The sequence below is a fragment of the Felis catus genome, chromosome B1, assembly GCF_018350175.1.
Source record: "Felis catus isolate Fca126 chromosome B1, F.catus_Fca126_mat1.0, whole genome shotgun sequence".
Taxonomy (NCBI): domain Eukaryota; kingdom Metazoa; phylum Chordata; class Mammalia; order Carnivora; family Felidae; genus Felis; species Felis catus.
This window is the reverse complement of record NC_058371.1, coordinates 99541309-99558032: the sequence shown is the minus strand read 5'-3', so window position 1 is coordinate 99558032 and position 16724 is coordinate 99541309. Positions and strand designations below refer to the sequence as shown.

Below are 16724 nucleotides of genomic sequence, written 5' to 3'. Positions count from 1 at the left end.
AACCCACAATGAGAATATGAGTCTTTTTTTGTTGTTAATCAAAACGAATCACTGTTTTGTTTTTTTTTTCCTGGGTGGCAGGTGTTCAATGTTCCTAATTTACCACCATTCAGTTAACTGATAACCCCAAAGTTCTGTGCTGTGTTGGAGCTGATCACTGGGCTCCATCCCTGGAGTGATGCAGTGACTTTCTGCAATACTCTCAGTAGCTGCTTTTGCCCTTTCACCCAGGAAGCTCCTTCAAGTCTACTGCTTCCCTGTGAGTGGGCATCTGATCCTCTTTGCCTTACAGTCACCAACTTGTCTGCTCATTGGTCATCTTTCTTTTGGAATGTGCACTGACAAAGCCCACTTTTTTAATTGTCCTCTCTGATGCTCACTTTTCTCTCTCTCTTCTTGAAGGATGTTTTTCTCTTTATATATAAGGACAGCAGAGGGAATGGGGAATAAGTAACTGATTCACACTAAATATGTAATATTCTGTGACCTAGTCTTTTCTTTCATCTGGACCATAGCTTTTGAGTGAAAAACTAGACGTTGCTTCCCTTAGACTTTGATTCTGCCAAGATAGGGGGGCCTCGTGTCTTTCGATCTGAATGGAGTTCCTTAGTTAAAAAAGATAAGACAGGTGAAAAAAACATATAGTTTAATATTTCTGAAAGGTATACCTCTATGTAATGTCTATAAAAAATCAAATGCTAATAGTCAAGAGCTCTATTACCTAATTGCTGCTCTCCTGGTGAATTTAGGCTTGCCATTTATTTTTTTATCGACCTGAGTTACTCATATATCAAATAAAGAGGTTGGTGTGGATGATGTCTGAAGTCCTTCCAAACATTAAAATTCTATGCTTCTGTGATGATATATTTAAGGTTACTCAGTCTTCTGAAGGGCCACTTTTTATCGGCACTTTGAAATGAAAACAAAATGCCTTATGTTCTTCCAGTTTTTAATTTCATGATTGCCTGTGGGTTTTTTATGAATACTCTTTTTCTTTGACTGTTAGAGTTACAAATGATTATAATTTTATATGACTTTACAGGCAATTCCACTGCCCTCAAAATTTTTCATGACCTACTATTTAAGAAAAAAAAAATTAAAACATTATCAATGCACAAGGCTCTGGGAGTTTTTCTTTTTGAAAGAGTCCAGATAAATAAAATTACATGTGGTCAATAATTCCAAAATCAGCTATAAAGAAGTCATGTTTCAAAATAGTACCTTATTCAGTTACTTGTTTTGAAAATTTTGGAGACCAGCCTTGCTTTTGTTGACAGTATTTCTGAGAATGTTGACATTCCAGCAGCAGCACCCATCAATTTGGGGGTAAGTGTTTGGAGTATGGGATAGTGTTAGAGATTGTAACTCACCCTCTACAAGATCTGCTAAACTGGTTTTACCTGATTCTAATTCTTATGAAGTTTTGAAGAGAAAGCCCAAGTGTCAGCCTTGAGCTAAATGCTAGGGTTGAACTATAAAGCCTTCAAAAACGTATAGAATTATAATTAGTGATGATGAGTGAAATTTTAAATGGTTGAAGGCTCACTTTGTATAAGCACGTTAAAACCTGACTTGATTTATGCCACTTCTCTTGAATGTAGCCTGAAAACTTTACAATGTCAAATTTCTGTTGTCATGTATTCTATCGCTGTTTGCTGGCCAGAGTTGGCACAATTTCTATTCAAAAATTTGTTAATGTTTATCCTCTTTTGAGAAAGAGAGAGAGAGAGAGAGAGAGAGAGAGAGACAGAGAGAGTGAGAGAATGGGGGAGGGGCAGAGAGGGAGACAGAGATTCCGAAGCAGGCTCCAGGCTCTGAGCTGTCAGCACAGACCCCTCCGTGGGACTCGAACTTATAAACCACAAGATCATGACCTGAGCCAAAGTTGTACACTTAACCAACTGAGCTACCCAGGCATCCCTAGAATTAGCACAATTTCAACAGGAGATCCACCTAAGTCCAAAAGTTGTCCCTGAGACTACAGTAAGAAAATGTAATGAGACGGTGCGTTGTGTTTGCCAGAGGAAAACAATATAAAAATTTAACAGTTACAACAAAAAGGTTGACACATTTTATTTGGTTTTATTAGTAAAAATAATAAAGACTTGTCAATTGGGCCTTATTGTTTTCCTCACTTGAAAGCCTGGTCAACTGCAATTGAAAGGATAACATGCAGGGTTAATTACTTCTCCATGCCCTGTTCATGTTTGTTTCTCTGTCTAGACCATGTATACCTTCCTCTCTCCCCCATCATCTCTTTCTCTTTTCTCTGCATGACTAACTCCCACTCATCCTTTGAGACTGATCTGGAACTTTGCTTCTGGCAGTTGACAACTTTTTCAAACAGACTTCATAACTTTTTGTGTTGTTGTTGTTTTTTTTTTCCCCACCGTGTTTTCACAGTATTTTATACCTATTTTGTAATATGTATCACATCATGTTATAATAGATTTTTTTTTTCTTTTTGCTTTTCATCCTCACTAGACTGGAAACTTATCAAAGGTAAAGCCATGTCATTTCCTGCCTTTCCCGTTGTATCTTGAACCTAGCCACCACTTAAAGTGATGACTGAGTGAATAAGTTCTTCAACAGGGAAAGTTTGCAAGTCTGATTAAAGACTAGTTCTGCACATCTGTAGGAAAATGGTTAGGTCTGTTACAACTCTTGGTTAACTATAGTACTTCCCTGCATAGCCTTAGGACAGGAAAAGATGAAGGGACAGAAAAGTGATGGATGTTATACTAGATTTCATTCAGTTTAAATATGTTCATGGGTGGGGGGAACAGCCCAAGAGCACAATTCTTGAATTTGGCATAAACTACAACAAAGGAACACAGCATAGAAATAAGTCTATATACTAAGTCTATAAAATTCAGTCTGATTCTTTCTTTTAGAAATCACTCTGAAGATCATTTAGTTAATTTATTTTCACACTGTTTTCCTTGGGAGATCTATGAAGATGGTCCAGGAGTTCCCAAATGGACAGAGCCTGACCACTGCATGGATACCTATGCTCCCACATACATTTCTAAGAGACAATTCAGCTTTCATTAAGGCATTTGGAATGTTAGCTTAGGCCTACCTGCCACGTGAAATTCAACTAAAATTGGCCCAAGCCCACACCAAATCAATAGATGTTGGGTCATTTAAAACCTGTTAAATATTTTTGAAAATCCCAAGGGCCATCTGCATGTCTTGACTCTTGAATGTGGCTCAGAGAGTATGCTCTCTGTACGTTGTTTCTGACCTCCATGCCATGGTAACATTCACTGATTTTTACATTTTAAACCAACACACAGAACACAAGCATTTATGACTACAGTAGGTCTCCCTCTTCTTTTTTCTTCCCCAGATTATCCTAGGAACATACACCTCTTCTTTCTTCCTTTATGTTTATGCTGTGCTGTAGCCAACATACAATCCTTCTGTAGGGGCAAGGGGATTTCTCAGTAAAACATTTATCTCTGTGAGATAAATTCCAAGGGCACCTGGGTGGCTCAGTCAGTTAAGCATCTGACTCTTGATTTCAGCTCAGGTCATGATCTCACAGTTCACGCGTTCAAGCACCGCATCGGGCTCTGCACAATCAGTGTGGAGCCTGCTTGGGATTGTCTCTCTCCCCTTCTCTTTCTGCCCCTCCTCTGCTGCACTCCCTCTCTCAAAAGAAACAAACAAAAAAAAAAAGGAAAAGAAAAATTCCAGTGTCAGGTGTAAAGGTAACGATATTTTCTTTGCTCATTATGTTGGTTGTCAATTGGTGCTTCTATTGGGATTTAAGAGATTTCATTTGAAGAAAGGGTTTCATGGCTTCAAAATTTGAAACCCCTGATTTTAGGAGTTTGGGTTGGAATTTAGGAGTTTGAAATTATGCAGGGCAGTATTTCAGTTGTATGGGATGGGCCAGGTACAGTAAGATATGTCATTCTTTACACAGATTAATTTATGTTGTTGATGTTCTATGTTCCATAAGAGACTAAATCCATAAAATAAAATTTTATTATAAATGATCATATGACATGGACATTTTGTTACACAGGTGCTACCTATATATGGCATTCTAAATAAATTATCAAGCTTCACCCACCTGAGGGCACAAATATTAAAATCCATACCTAAAGTTCTCCAGTTTTAGACATTTGGTGATGCAAACCCTCAGGCATTGGAAGATTTTTTATAACTCAGAAGCAATTGTGTCCATATTCTTTTCTTCAGCTTCCTTGAGGAAGTCTGCTCTCTGCAGACCATTTTGCAGGTGGGTTTCCACTTCCACTAGTATCTTGCATGGGAGTGTTGGTATACCAGGTGCCATCATCTGTCTGCCACTCCCACTTGGCTTAACAGTTGTTTTCTGCTGGCTGAGTTTGGCCCTCAACACTTGTGGGAAATCTATGGTGGGCTGGGAAAACAGAGTGAGTCTTCTCCTGAGACCTGTCACATTTTTTCACTTGAACCAAGGAACCATGCTAGCACTTAGAAATGCACAGAACTTCATGTGAACACCTTCTTCAGTTATTTGATTTAATCTTTACCCCACTAAGGGTAGTCTCTGCACAGACTGAATGGGAACAGACCCCAAGTTATTCACTCAATTCTTCTGCTTTTTTTAATTTTTTAATTTTTTTAACGTTTTTTTTATTTATTTTTGAGACAGAGAGAGACAGAGCATGAACGGGGGAGGGGCAGAGAGAGAGGGAGACACAGAATCAGAAGCAGGCTCCAGACTCTGAGCCGTCAGCCTAGAGCCCAACGTGGGGCTCGAACCCACAGACCGTGAGATCGTGACCTGAGCTGAAGTCGGACGCCTAACTGACTGGGCCACCCAGGCGCCCCTCTTCTGCTTTTTCTTCCTTTCTCCAACTAGCCCCGGTGCTGGATACACACACACACACACACACACACACACACACACCCCTCTTTTCTTCTTTAGCCTGAAAATAAAATACCTTCTGTACAATAACACGTGGGATAGTCATCATCCCTCTGATCTGGCAAACTGAGTCTAAATTAGTTTAGGCTGGATACAACTGGGGCATCCAGTTTCACTTATGTTTTATAGTATGCTACCATTTGTAAAGTGTTTTTACATAATCAATTCTCTTATTAACCCTAAGAATACCAGTCCTTAACAAACTGAGAGTTGATGGGGGGGAATGGGTGATGGGCATTAAGGAGGGCACTTGTTGGGATGAGCACTGGATGTTGTATGTAAGTGATGAATCATGAGAATCTATTCTTGAAACCCAAACTACACTGTATGTTAGCTAATTTGAGAATTAAAAAAAAAAAAAAAAGAATACCAGTCAATCTATCACCAATGATAAACATGAAGTATGAAAAGACCAAGAAGATTGCCAAGATATGTGATGATGAATTCTATATGTCAATCTGACTGGACTAAGAGATGTCCATTTAACTGGTAAAACACTTCTGAGTGTATCTGTGAAGGTGTTTCTGGAAGAGATTAGCCTTTGAATCCGGCAACTGAGTAAAGATCACCCTCACCAAGGCATTGAGCATCACTGAATCTGTCGAGGGCCTGAATAGATCAAAAAGGCCAAGAAGGAAAGGCAAATTCTCTCTGCTCGAGCTCAGATACCCACCTTCTCCTGCCCCGGGATGTCAGAGCTCCTGGGATTTGGGCTTTTATACTCTGACCAGGACTTACACCATAAGCACTTGAATTTTAGGCTTTCCGATTCAGCCTGAATTATACCAGTAACTTTTCCTGTTCTCCAGCTTGCAGGTGGCAGACTGTGGGACTTCTTGTTCTCCATAAGCATGTGAGCCCATTTCTATAAGAAATTCCCTTTTCTATATAGCTGTATATATATCCTATTTTTTGTGTTTCTCTGGAGAATCCTGACTAATACGTGGTACATTTGCAACTACAATTCAGGTCTCTTGGCACCCCCACACAGAGCCAATAATGACAGTTGGGTGATATTAATATAGAATGGTCTTTAAGGACTGAGTTTACTTATACGCATTCCTTCTTTTCCTTTTAGCCAAATATTTTTTTTGCTCTCCTCTCTCCTCCCCCTCTCCGCTTCTTTCTTTCTTAAGTTCAACCACTTAAAGCACGGTGGGAGGCAAGAGGAAGAGTAGAGGGAAAGAATCATCTCCTGAACTTCAATATTCTTGTATCCCTGAGATGTGCACTGAGAAGGCAGCCTTCTACAACCATTATTTTGAAACATGAAAGTTAGGCTTTAGTAATACATAATGGCTCCTAAGGAGGTGTCCCTAGGGGTGACCCCAACTAGTAGTTTCCTATGGGGCATCCATTATTGTCTGACACAACAAATACATGATTTTCATTTGTCACTAATAATACCTATGCTATAAACATGGAGAAAAAAGGTATAATATAAAGGGCTTAGGAAGAGAAGAGTAATTATTTCAATGTACAGTGCTTAAATAACACAAATAGGCAAGGTAATATAAGAGATAGTCTCATCTCTTTAGAATAAAATAATATAGAAAATTGACATAGTATAACTCTTATTAGTTTTAAAAAATCAAACAGCTCTTTTTTGGGAGTATGTCTATTGAGGATATGATGAGCAAAAAGGACATTGGCCAAGTTCAACTCACAGATTCCCATGTATTATCCTGGTGTTTTTAAGTAGGTACTGTTTATGTGACACGAGCTAATTTTTTATTTCTTATTTTGATTTTTTTTCACAAAATAACCCCTATTTAAATAAAAATAATATATGCTTGCTTATTATTTAAAAAAATCAAACTATATAGAATAGTAGAGGGAAAAAAATCAAAAGGCTTATCTACTTCTGCTCAGTCCACATTTTTCCAAAGGGAAGGTTTTAATGAGAGTTCAGAGAATTTTGTAAAGTCATTTTCTTTTTTCATGGTTGATCTGTGAGCAAGGAAGCTGGCTCAGGGACCTAGACTCTACCACCTGTCACATCAGAATCCTCTGTTTCTTTCTTTAGCTTTGCTTTTTGAGGTATATGGCTTTCATTTGTTCACATTTCCTTATTTGGTGGCTGTTTGTGAAGGAATTTTTTTAAAGGTTTTTTTTTTTTAATTTATTTTTTGAGACAGAGAGATAGCGTGAGAGAAGGAGAGGCAGAGAGAGAGAGAGGTAGTGAAGGATTTTTTATCCTTTTTCTTCCTCTCTCCACTTAAAAACTATTTGTCCATTTTATTAGGATGAGGGAGGGTGATTTTATGCTGCTGTGTAACTGAGCTAGTAACCCAAAACCCTGCATTTGGTTTATAAAGCTAAATGTGAGGTAGATTGATATTTCCAAAGAATTTTTACCCTGTGTTCTGCTTCTTCAGGATTTGAGACTAATATGGAGTAATTAGGAAAGAAAAATTTACATTTTGTTTCAGTCTAACTCCGAGTAGATGGAAAAGCATAGAATTAATCAAACCAATCTTTGAACTCCATTGTCAACTTGCAACATGATTCACTTTCAGAGTTCAACCAGTTCACACGGGATATTCACGAACATTTTGCATGTTACATTGTAGGGCCTGTAGTGAATGTGGCAGGTATCATGATATGAAGAACTTGTTGGCTCAGCTGCTGGGGATCCTGTCACCAGGTGCCTTAAGCTTTCATACCCTTTAGGAATTGCCTTACCTGCCGAGAAGCACCAAAGTCACACGTCCTTCCTGGATAGCCACGTCCAACGATTTGTATGGGAAAGCAAATGCCTGGCCATTTTGACGGAGCTGAGAACAACTCTGAAGAAACACTCTGGCTTGAGAACTCTTAAGAGGGTCGGTGAAACTTATTGGTCCTGCTGCTCTGCCCATTCCTTATCTTCTCTTCCTTCCTCCACAGGTGTTCATCCAAAGGTACCCTCTAATAAACACCAGGAATACCAAACCCCCTCTCAGGATTTGTATCCAGGGAGCTCATCTGTGGCAGAAGTCATTGCGACTTTTCTCATCAACATCTACTCTATCCCTATTCTACTATGTCGCAGCATTTTTTTTTTTTTTTGTGAAGTTAGCTTAAGACTTAGCACTGGGGTGTTTAAGACAGACAAGGGGTTCCTGTCTAACTTGCCACAAAGGTTCAGATTGATCAGGGCTAGCAAGTTAGTACATAACAATTGCTTGATCATAGGGAATGACTTGGAGACAGTCCAATCAGCGTGGATTTTAGGATTATAGTACTTACAGGAATAAATGTTGCTCTCTTCTTAGATGTGAACCATATTGCCTTCAATGGCTGCTAGTATCTGTCTTCCAACAGTAGTGGAAACCCATCTGAAGATGATGCTAACACACCAAGGACAGAACTGAAGCAGATGTTGAAGAAACGATCCAGGCCTGGATGGAACCATGACTAAATCCTGTCCTACAGGTGGGTATGGGTACAGGTGATTCATCAGGATTTCAGTCTTTTTCTCCTAAGACACAACTCTTCAGAAATAGCAAATTAAATGGCTCTGAGTACTCTTAGAAGGTAAAGATATTTTTTTCCTTAAAAAAAATTTTATTAACCTTTATTTATTTATTTATTTATTATTATTATTATTATTTAATTTTCTTTTTTTGAACGTTTATTTATTTTTGGGACAGAGAGAGACAGAGCATGAATGGGGGAGGGCCAGAGAGAGAGGGAGACACAGAATCGGAAACAGGCTCCAGGCTCCGAGCCATCAGCCCAGAGCCTGAAGCGGGGCTCGAACTCTCGGACCGCGAGATCGTGACCTGGATGAAGCCGGACGCTTAACCGACTGCGCCACCCAGGCGCCCCAACCTTTATTTATTTTTGAGAGAGAGACAGAGTATGAGTGGAGTAAAGATTTTAGCCTGATCGTAAACCAGTTTACTTATTTATATTTTTAAGTTTTTATTTATTTTGAGAGGGACAGAAACAACATGAGCAGGGGGAGAGGGACAGAGAGAGGGCGAGAGAGGGAGAGAGGGAGGAAGGGAGAGAGAGAATCCCAAGCAGGCTCCACACTATCACAAATCGTGAGATCATTACCTGTGCTGAAACCAAGAGTCAGATGCTTAATCGACTGAGCCATCCAGGCACCCCCATGAATCGGTTTATGAAACAAACCTGCTAGCATTCAGGATAATTCTTATTGCCCTATTAGTTAGACTTGCATTAAACAACATTAAAAAGATGGAGATAATTACTATCTCAAGCATCTTGCCACACATATTTATACTTGTTGGTCATAATTTTATTGCTTTAGCTTGAATAAACATTGCTTTATTGCTTTTAGCTTTTAGCTTGTGAATGCATGGTGATTATATTGGTGAGGTAATGGAAATATTTTAAAATTCTTCCTCTTTTACTTATTAAAATGAACCAAACTTTACAAAAAAAAGGCTTAACACGCAAAAATAAAGTATGAGTAATTATAGTAATGTCTGTGTAGTTTAGTGACACAAGAACGGCACACAATGTGTCATTTTCATTCTCAGCCGACCTTCACTTAAATAGAAATTTATTAATGGGTTTTTACACAGAAGAATGAGGTACACAGATACAGGTCTGGGCCCTTAGTCAACTTGTGAGTACATTTTGCAGTATTATATTTTTAACCTTATTCTGTCTCATTTATTACAAGGAAAAGTATAATACAAATGGAAAATACTGGTTCCTCAGTAATAGTCATCTGACAAATTCAGCTGACAAATGAGTGTATTTCTGGAGATTGAACTGAAAAATATGTATGTAAATGAACAAAGAACAGAAAAGAGACTAAAAGTAGCAAGAATATAAAAATATTCACTTATTTTTGAGTGTGTGCATGTACGTGTGTTATAGATGTACTGATGATATAAAACCAGCAAGGACTATTCTCATTTCAGCACCAGCAACGAACTAAAATCAGAGAGGAACAATAGCCTTTATTCACTGATGATTCAACAGACTGAAGATAACTTTTCCTCAGCACACTTGGGGATTTATAGACAGAAAGTGGTTTTGATTATTTTCTGAATGAAGTCCCATCTGACATAGTAAGGAAGAATCTAAAATGTCACCAAATATCACCCCTAAAAGCTTAAGAGCACACCAAATATAAACTTTTTGAAATATCCCACCCTTAGTATTTATTTTATTTACACTGGGAAAAAATATCTGCTTATCTACGGAGGAAAAAAAATAACTAAAGTGGTATTACCACTTTATAAATCTTTCATTATGTTACCTTTTTTGAAGGGTGTCTAACAACAGCACTTTTTCAAATAAAAATACACAATATATTGGACAGTAAGTATTCCGATAATATTAATTCATAAAAATCATTAAGAAGCTTAATTTGCCATCCCTGTTAGTTTAAAACTACTCTAGATAATGAAAAGAGACAAGAAGGTGCAACGTGGTCCCTAAAATGGAGACTTTTGTGTGATTATAAAGTTAAATATTAAGATATTTTTGGTTAATGAATGAGAAAGTAACATAGGACTGAAATAATTAAAAGGGAAACTAATCGTTTGATGGCTTAATAGATAAGGTTTCATTTAAATTACATCACTCCATTGCTTGAAATCATTTGATGGCTTCTTACTTCCTATGAGATAAATTTCCATGTCTGGATCTGGGCATTTAAGCTTCTCCCTAATGTACTCCCAGTCTAATCTTCTTAATTTATCTTTTCCCATAGATTCTTCTCTAGAGCCATACTTGCTGGTCCCCCAAATTGCCCAGCATCATCTCATTTCCATGCCTTTTCTTTTCCTGTCTCCTCTCATGGCAAGAAAGTCTTCTGCAACCTCCCAGATAGGACACATTCTTCTTTCTCCTCCAAATCCCCATCCCGTGTCTGATAGGGTCAAAGAAACATTATCTTACTAAACATTCCAGAATTCATCCGAGAAAGATAACTGTCTATGCATAGAAACAAACATTGATAAAGTTACTGAAAAAAGAGGTGAGCTCCTAAAGTGAGGGAAATAAATCCAAGAGCTAACTTACTCTGGTCAAGAATGTGCAGGAAAAGGGGGAGAGAAAAGAGAAGGTGTGTGAGCCACGGTGGATGTGCAGTACTGTGGATTTGCTCTGGAAGTTATATAATCCAGAATATATGACATCCTATTTTAGTCAATGTTTCTGTGATATCGTAATCTCTAAAATCTTTGGTAGATTCTGCCACACACAGAAGACCTTTTGAATATTTTCCTTGTCTTTTATTTTGAAATAGAAGAAAGAATATAAAGTCCATATTTGTTTAACTGCCAGCAAGAAGATGAATGAAGAGACTCAAGATTCAGGATTAAAAAAAAAATCCAGGAAGAGCAGGGAATAGGAACAAGAAGTGGCTAGAGAAATAGCTTTTCCTTAGGATTTAGCAGAATTCTTAGGGATAATGTGGACTTTGCACAAAGCATATACTGGGAGTGTTGCTCAACTTACCTGTAGGGTGACCAACCACCTCAGGACCTGGCACTGAGGCCTTTCCTGGGATAAAGACAGTCAGTGCTGCAACTGGAAAGTCTCAGGCAAATGGAGATGAGCTGTCCACCCTAATGAGAACAGAAAGACACTGACATAAGGTACCTCACACGCAGTGTCTTGAATGGTTAGTGCTCATTCTCTTTGTAAAATACTTAATGAAATAGTGATATGACATTTCTTTTCAGTAAACACACACACACACATGCATACCTGATCTATAATACAAATCTGCACACCCTCAAATAATGACCTAAAGAGACTTTATACTTAATAATTACATGAATAATTTTTCAGGGAACTTTCTTCATTCTTCTTTTGGAGTTACCTTTAGGTCATTGATTCTCAACTGGCAGTGAATTTTGTCCCCTTCCCCAAAGGAATTCGTCAATGGCGGGAGAAATTTGTGATTGTCAGAACTTATGTTTATATGGGTGGCTCCTGGACTCTAGAGGCCAGGGATGCTATTGAACATCCTACAATGCACAATACACCCTCACCCCACCCGAGGAAATATTTGATCCAAAATATCAATGATGCAGGTTGAGAAATCCTGATTTGGATCCTGAATCATATTTTTTCTATCATAGTATTAGCAAATTATTGGCTTCACATGAGAACTTGATATTTAAACCATTAAGATCATTTGAGGAGAAAGAGTGGCACTGTTTCACCAAGCACTCTTTCCAGGCTGAGCACAGGGCAGTGATAGGTAAAATAATTTTAAAACATCAAAAGAAGTATCCATAAACAAGATAAGAATCTTTATGGACCAGAAGTGGAATAGAAACACACAGCTGTAGCCTGGGCTTGCTGGGATCTGGCTCCGAAAGCAAACAAGGCAGCCAGAGTTCAATTCTGTGGAGAAACAGGATCCCAAATGCACCATGCCCGGCAGGGGACCAGCGCCAGACTCAGCTCCTGATTGCAACATTCCATGAGAAAGATAAAAGCCTTTATGCTGCTCCTGAGCTATAGCTTTTATAAGTTCTGTATTCGTCAGTATAGCCTAGATTATGCTGTTGACAAGCAGCTCCACCATATATCGGACTAAAAGAATGAGAGCTTGTTTCTTGCTCAGCTACATGTGCACCATAGGTTGATAAGGTGTCTGTGCTCATTCTAGACCTAGGCTGACAAAGAAGCCACTGTCTCTATATGTGCTGGCATCCAGGTCCAAAGAAGAACTCTAGAAGGTCTTGCATCAGCAACTGTATGCTCTGGCCTGGTAGGAAGACATACCACTTTGGGCCAAAAGTTATTAGCTAACACTCATCACTTGGCCCCAGGAAGTACAATTCTATCATGTTCCTGGAAAGAGGATTAACTGCACTAATGAATGCCACAAGCTCTGTATCTAAAATTCTTAGAAGAAGCATAAAAAGCTGAGAACCGGGTGTGGCAGGCTGCTTGCTTGTTCAATGACTGGTTCTCTGATAACTTCAATTTTAGAATAGGTTAGAAGCTTCAAGTTATGAGTATGAGATCTGAGCATAATGTGAGGGCTCTTGATGAGGAAGACAGGAAGAAACTGACTATATATGCATTTAATACAGGTAGGGAAGAGTGAAGGAAGAGAAAGAAAATATCCCCTACTTAAGATCATCTTGCAATCTATAATCTCAAGGCACCCAAGGAAACCCAGTGATATTTCCAATTTTCCACTGCCGGACAAATAGTGGGATTTCACAATCTTGCTGTCTTATAATTAGGGCTGGAATGTGAAAAGAAGTGATGTATTTCAATTCCAAGTTGTAGATTATAAAAGCTGATGTATGATCTCCCATGTTCTTTTCTTTCCATAATGCAAAAAGGTATATTCCAAATAGTATAAGGTCCTATAGCCTATATATGACTGAGAATAATGTAGAGCAGGTCCCCCAGTAGATTTGAAATTGATATGTGGTGTGGGCGCCTGGATGGCTCAGTCGGTTGAGCCTCCGACTCTCGATATTTGCTCAGGTCATGATCTCACAGTCGTGGGATCAAGCCCTGCCTTGGGCCCTCTGAGGGTGTAACCTGCTTGGGATTCTCTCTCTCCCTCTCTCCCTCTCTCCCTGCCCCTCCCCTGCTCTCTCTCTCTCTCTCTCTCTCAAAATGAGTACATAAACATTGAAAATTTTGATATGTAGCTTAAGTGAGTTATCTGTATGTATTGTTTTAATCCACTGAAATTTTGGTATTATGAAGAAAATGTACTTTATCATTCAACTGATAGTTATTCAGTTGATACTTATTGAGTGCCTAAGAAATTTTAAACATGGTACATGTTTAGCTAGACTTTCAAAAGAATGGAGGGTATGAATTGGTGAAGATCATGGTGGAAGATGTTCCAGACTCTGTGAATAGCAGAGGTAGAGTGTTAGCCCAGTGTATTGTTTGACATGGTCAAACAGATGAGGGTGTTTGCTTGAGTGTATAGGTAAGATCAGCTCGAAGGAAAATTTCATGAGAGAAGGAATAAGATATAAATTATAATAAGGAAGGGGGCATCAGTTAATGAAGAATTTTTGGTTCTAGTGTGAAGAATTCAAATCTTGCGCTCTTGAGAATAATTTAGGTTCTTTTAGAGGAGAATGCCACATTGAAGTTGTGCCCACATATTAGTTGTTTTTAATAATGATTAACCTAGTAGTCATATTTGGATGATTTAGAATGTGGAGCAGACTGCAGAACTGTTATAATAAGCTAAGTGTGAAATAGAGAGTATAACTCAGGTATTGATAGTGAGAGTGGTATAACCTTGAGAGTGATTGAAAAAAGGGACTATTAATAGGACTTTTTGATTAGTCTACATGAGAAAGTTAGGAGGGGGCAAATTAAACTAAATAAAGCCCCTCCGCCCCCAAAAAAAAGAAAAGAAAAGAAAGTCAGAATCAAAGTCACTCGCCTGGGAGACAAGTAAGGTGTTTCATTTGCAAGAGAAAGTGATGTTAAACTACAGATTTTAGAGTTGGAGAGACATCTCATAGTGATATTGGAATGCAATTACAATTCCATGGTTCATATGGGAAGTTAGGACAGGAGATACAGATTTATTAACAAACATTTTAATTATTCCATTGACTTAGTTCACATTCACTAGACCAGCAAACAAAAGTTGCAGTGAGTCACTTGTGTGACACTCAGTAAAAGAAAGGGTAAGGCCAAGTTTTTAGTTATGTTGTTCTATTTGTCACTGACAAGCTTTAGAATTTTTAGTGTAAAAAAAAAAATGGCTACGATTAAGGTAGAGGAGAAAGGGGATTGCCAAAACATAGGGATAATTTGTAATTTAGACTTGCCCTCTTCACCCAGCTTTAAGGAGCTTAACGCTCAGCTACAGAACTGGCTTTTGGCTGATCTGAAGAACAAATAAGAACTTGCTCTGGGAGATAATCTTTTTTATTAGCTGCTTTAAAGGTTTTAAGTTATATGTGCACGTTGTGGAATGTAGTCACTGTAGTTACTGCTTTCGAAAATTGTTGACACTTGTATAATTCAAGACTAGATTCATTATGAGTATCCAGAAATACACTGTGCTTAAGTGAATTTATATTTCCATTCAGAAATGTTAAAAAAAATGAATATTTTCTTCTCGAGCCATGGCATTTATGATCTTTGTTGTATGGCTAGAAGCTCAAATAAAAAAAAAGTGTTAGCTTTATATAAAATACTTAATGCAAAATAGTATAGTGTTAAAAATGCTTCATGTGAACTTGATAGCATGGATCCCATTAAGAAATAAGCAACTAATTCTTATGCATTTTATTACATGAACAAAGGAACCAGCTACACATGGGCAATAAATTTCAATCAATGCTAATTTTTCTATTATTTTCATAATATTTTTATTATATGAAAAAGTAGAGCAATTTTCATATCAAGATTTCAGGAATCTTGACAAACGTTGTATTATCATCTAAAGGATAAAATAAATGTTGCCGACAATAGCAGGTAAGCTAAATTATTTAAAGTAATAATGTGCCCATAATTGAATGTATATTAATTCTGCTTTTGGAGAAAAAGCTATTTCTGACTGAATTATTATTATTATTACTGAAGGAGAAATTCTTCCAGACTACAAATCCCCAAAATAAATAAGCTATGTATGATCCAAGTATTTAGGATTCCTAAGTCAGGTATTTTGCTGAGATTCTACACATATTAAATTATACAATAATCTCCAAAATGGTTTTCGTGTATTGATTCAGTCTCCAAATAGTGAAAAATTCTTGATAATTGCTTCCCCCCCCCCCCCGACTTCCTAACAAATTTATAATTAGCCATCAGGACAATTGAAATGCTGTTAGACCCAGACAGACCAGATTCTGCTGTCTATAATCTTCTAAGAATTATCCCATTTTCACATAGTCTGGGAATCTGTTCGGGGACTTTTAAGCTATTAAGAAATAAGTGCTTAAACCATGTCTGAAAGCAGATGGTTGAAAACCTGATGGCCAATTTCTCATCCTATGTGGGAGAATTCTTTGTGTGTGACATAGGATGAAAAACAGGCCAAATGATCTCAAAACAACATCATTGGAACATTTTAACTCCATGAAACACATATTTCCAAAGGGAGATTCTGAACACCGTGGAATTTGTTTTTCCTCCCTTATGGGGCAAAGAAAACATTTTCCTTTTTCTTTTTCTTTAATGTTTTAAAAAACAACTAAAAAAGAGCCACACACATTTTCTTAGTGGTATCATTTTTCTGATAGCTGAGATAATTCTAAATTCTCTTCTGCCAGCCTAGAGGAAGAACATTACTGATTTTATATTTCAGGTATACTCGTGACTTAGGCTTTCACTTTGTTAAGGGAGGAACTTAAAAGAATTTACGCCAAGACGAATTATTGTGAGAGTCAAGAATCTGGCTGACTGCTTCGTAAGGGTCCCCATTTTGAATCGTAAAAGCAACATGAAACTTTGTCAAAACGTGATAGAAATACCAATCATGTTTTCTATGGCTACCCTAGAAGTCTAAATACTTAGATGCAGAAGCACTCTGGCTACCATTAGCTGCCATGATGATTGGGTGGAAATTGTCAGGACTCCAATCTCACAAGCATAGAAGAGAGAGAGTATCACTTCAAAATCAGAAATTAACCAATTGCATAGCCCGTACATAGCACGGTTTTAAGGAGTTTAAAATGGTTACTGGTGACCACTCTATGAGATAGCTACTCTAATTATCTCCGATTTAGAGAGAGGAGCTGCTACTCAGAGCAGTTAAGGAACTGAATTAGGTCATACAGTGAGGACGTGGTCAACTCTGCAGTTCCCACTCTCAGCCAGCGGGGGTGCTGCCTCTAGGGAGCGCGTTGCGGTGTGCCGCGTCACA

General features: G+C 38.1%; 1 long non-coding RNA gene across 3 annotated transcripts in view; it reads right to left on the bottom strand.

Moving 5' to 3' along the window:
* Positions 1-9832: 9832 nt before the first annotated feature.
* LOC123384950 overlaps positions 9833-16724 on the bottom strand; it is a 112157-nt gene continuing 105265 nt past the window's right edge. For all 3 annotated transcript variants that reach the window (XR_006596781.1, XR_006596782.1, XR_006596780.1), the window contains 2 exons: positions 11360-11469; positions 9833-10769 (listed from right to left, as the gene is read on the bottom strand). This is a non-coding gene — a long non-coding RNA (uncharacterized LOC123384950). The remainder of the gene's footprint in view (positions 10770-11359; positions 11470-16724) is intronic.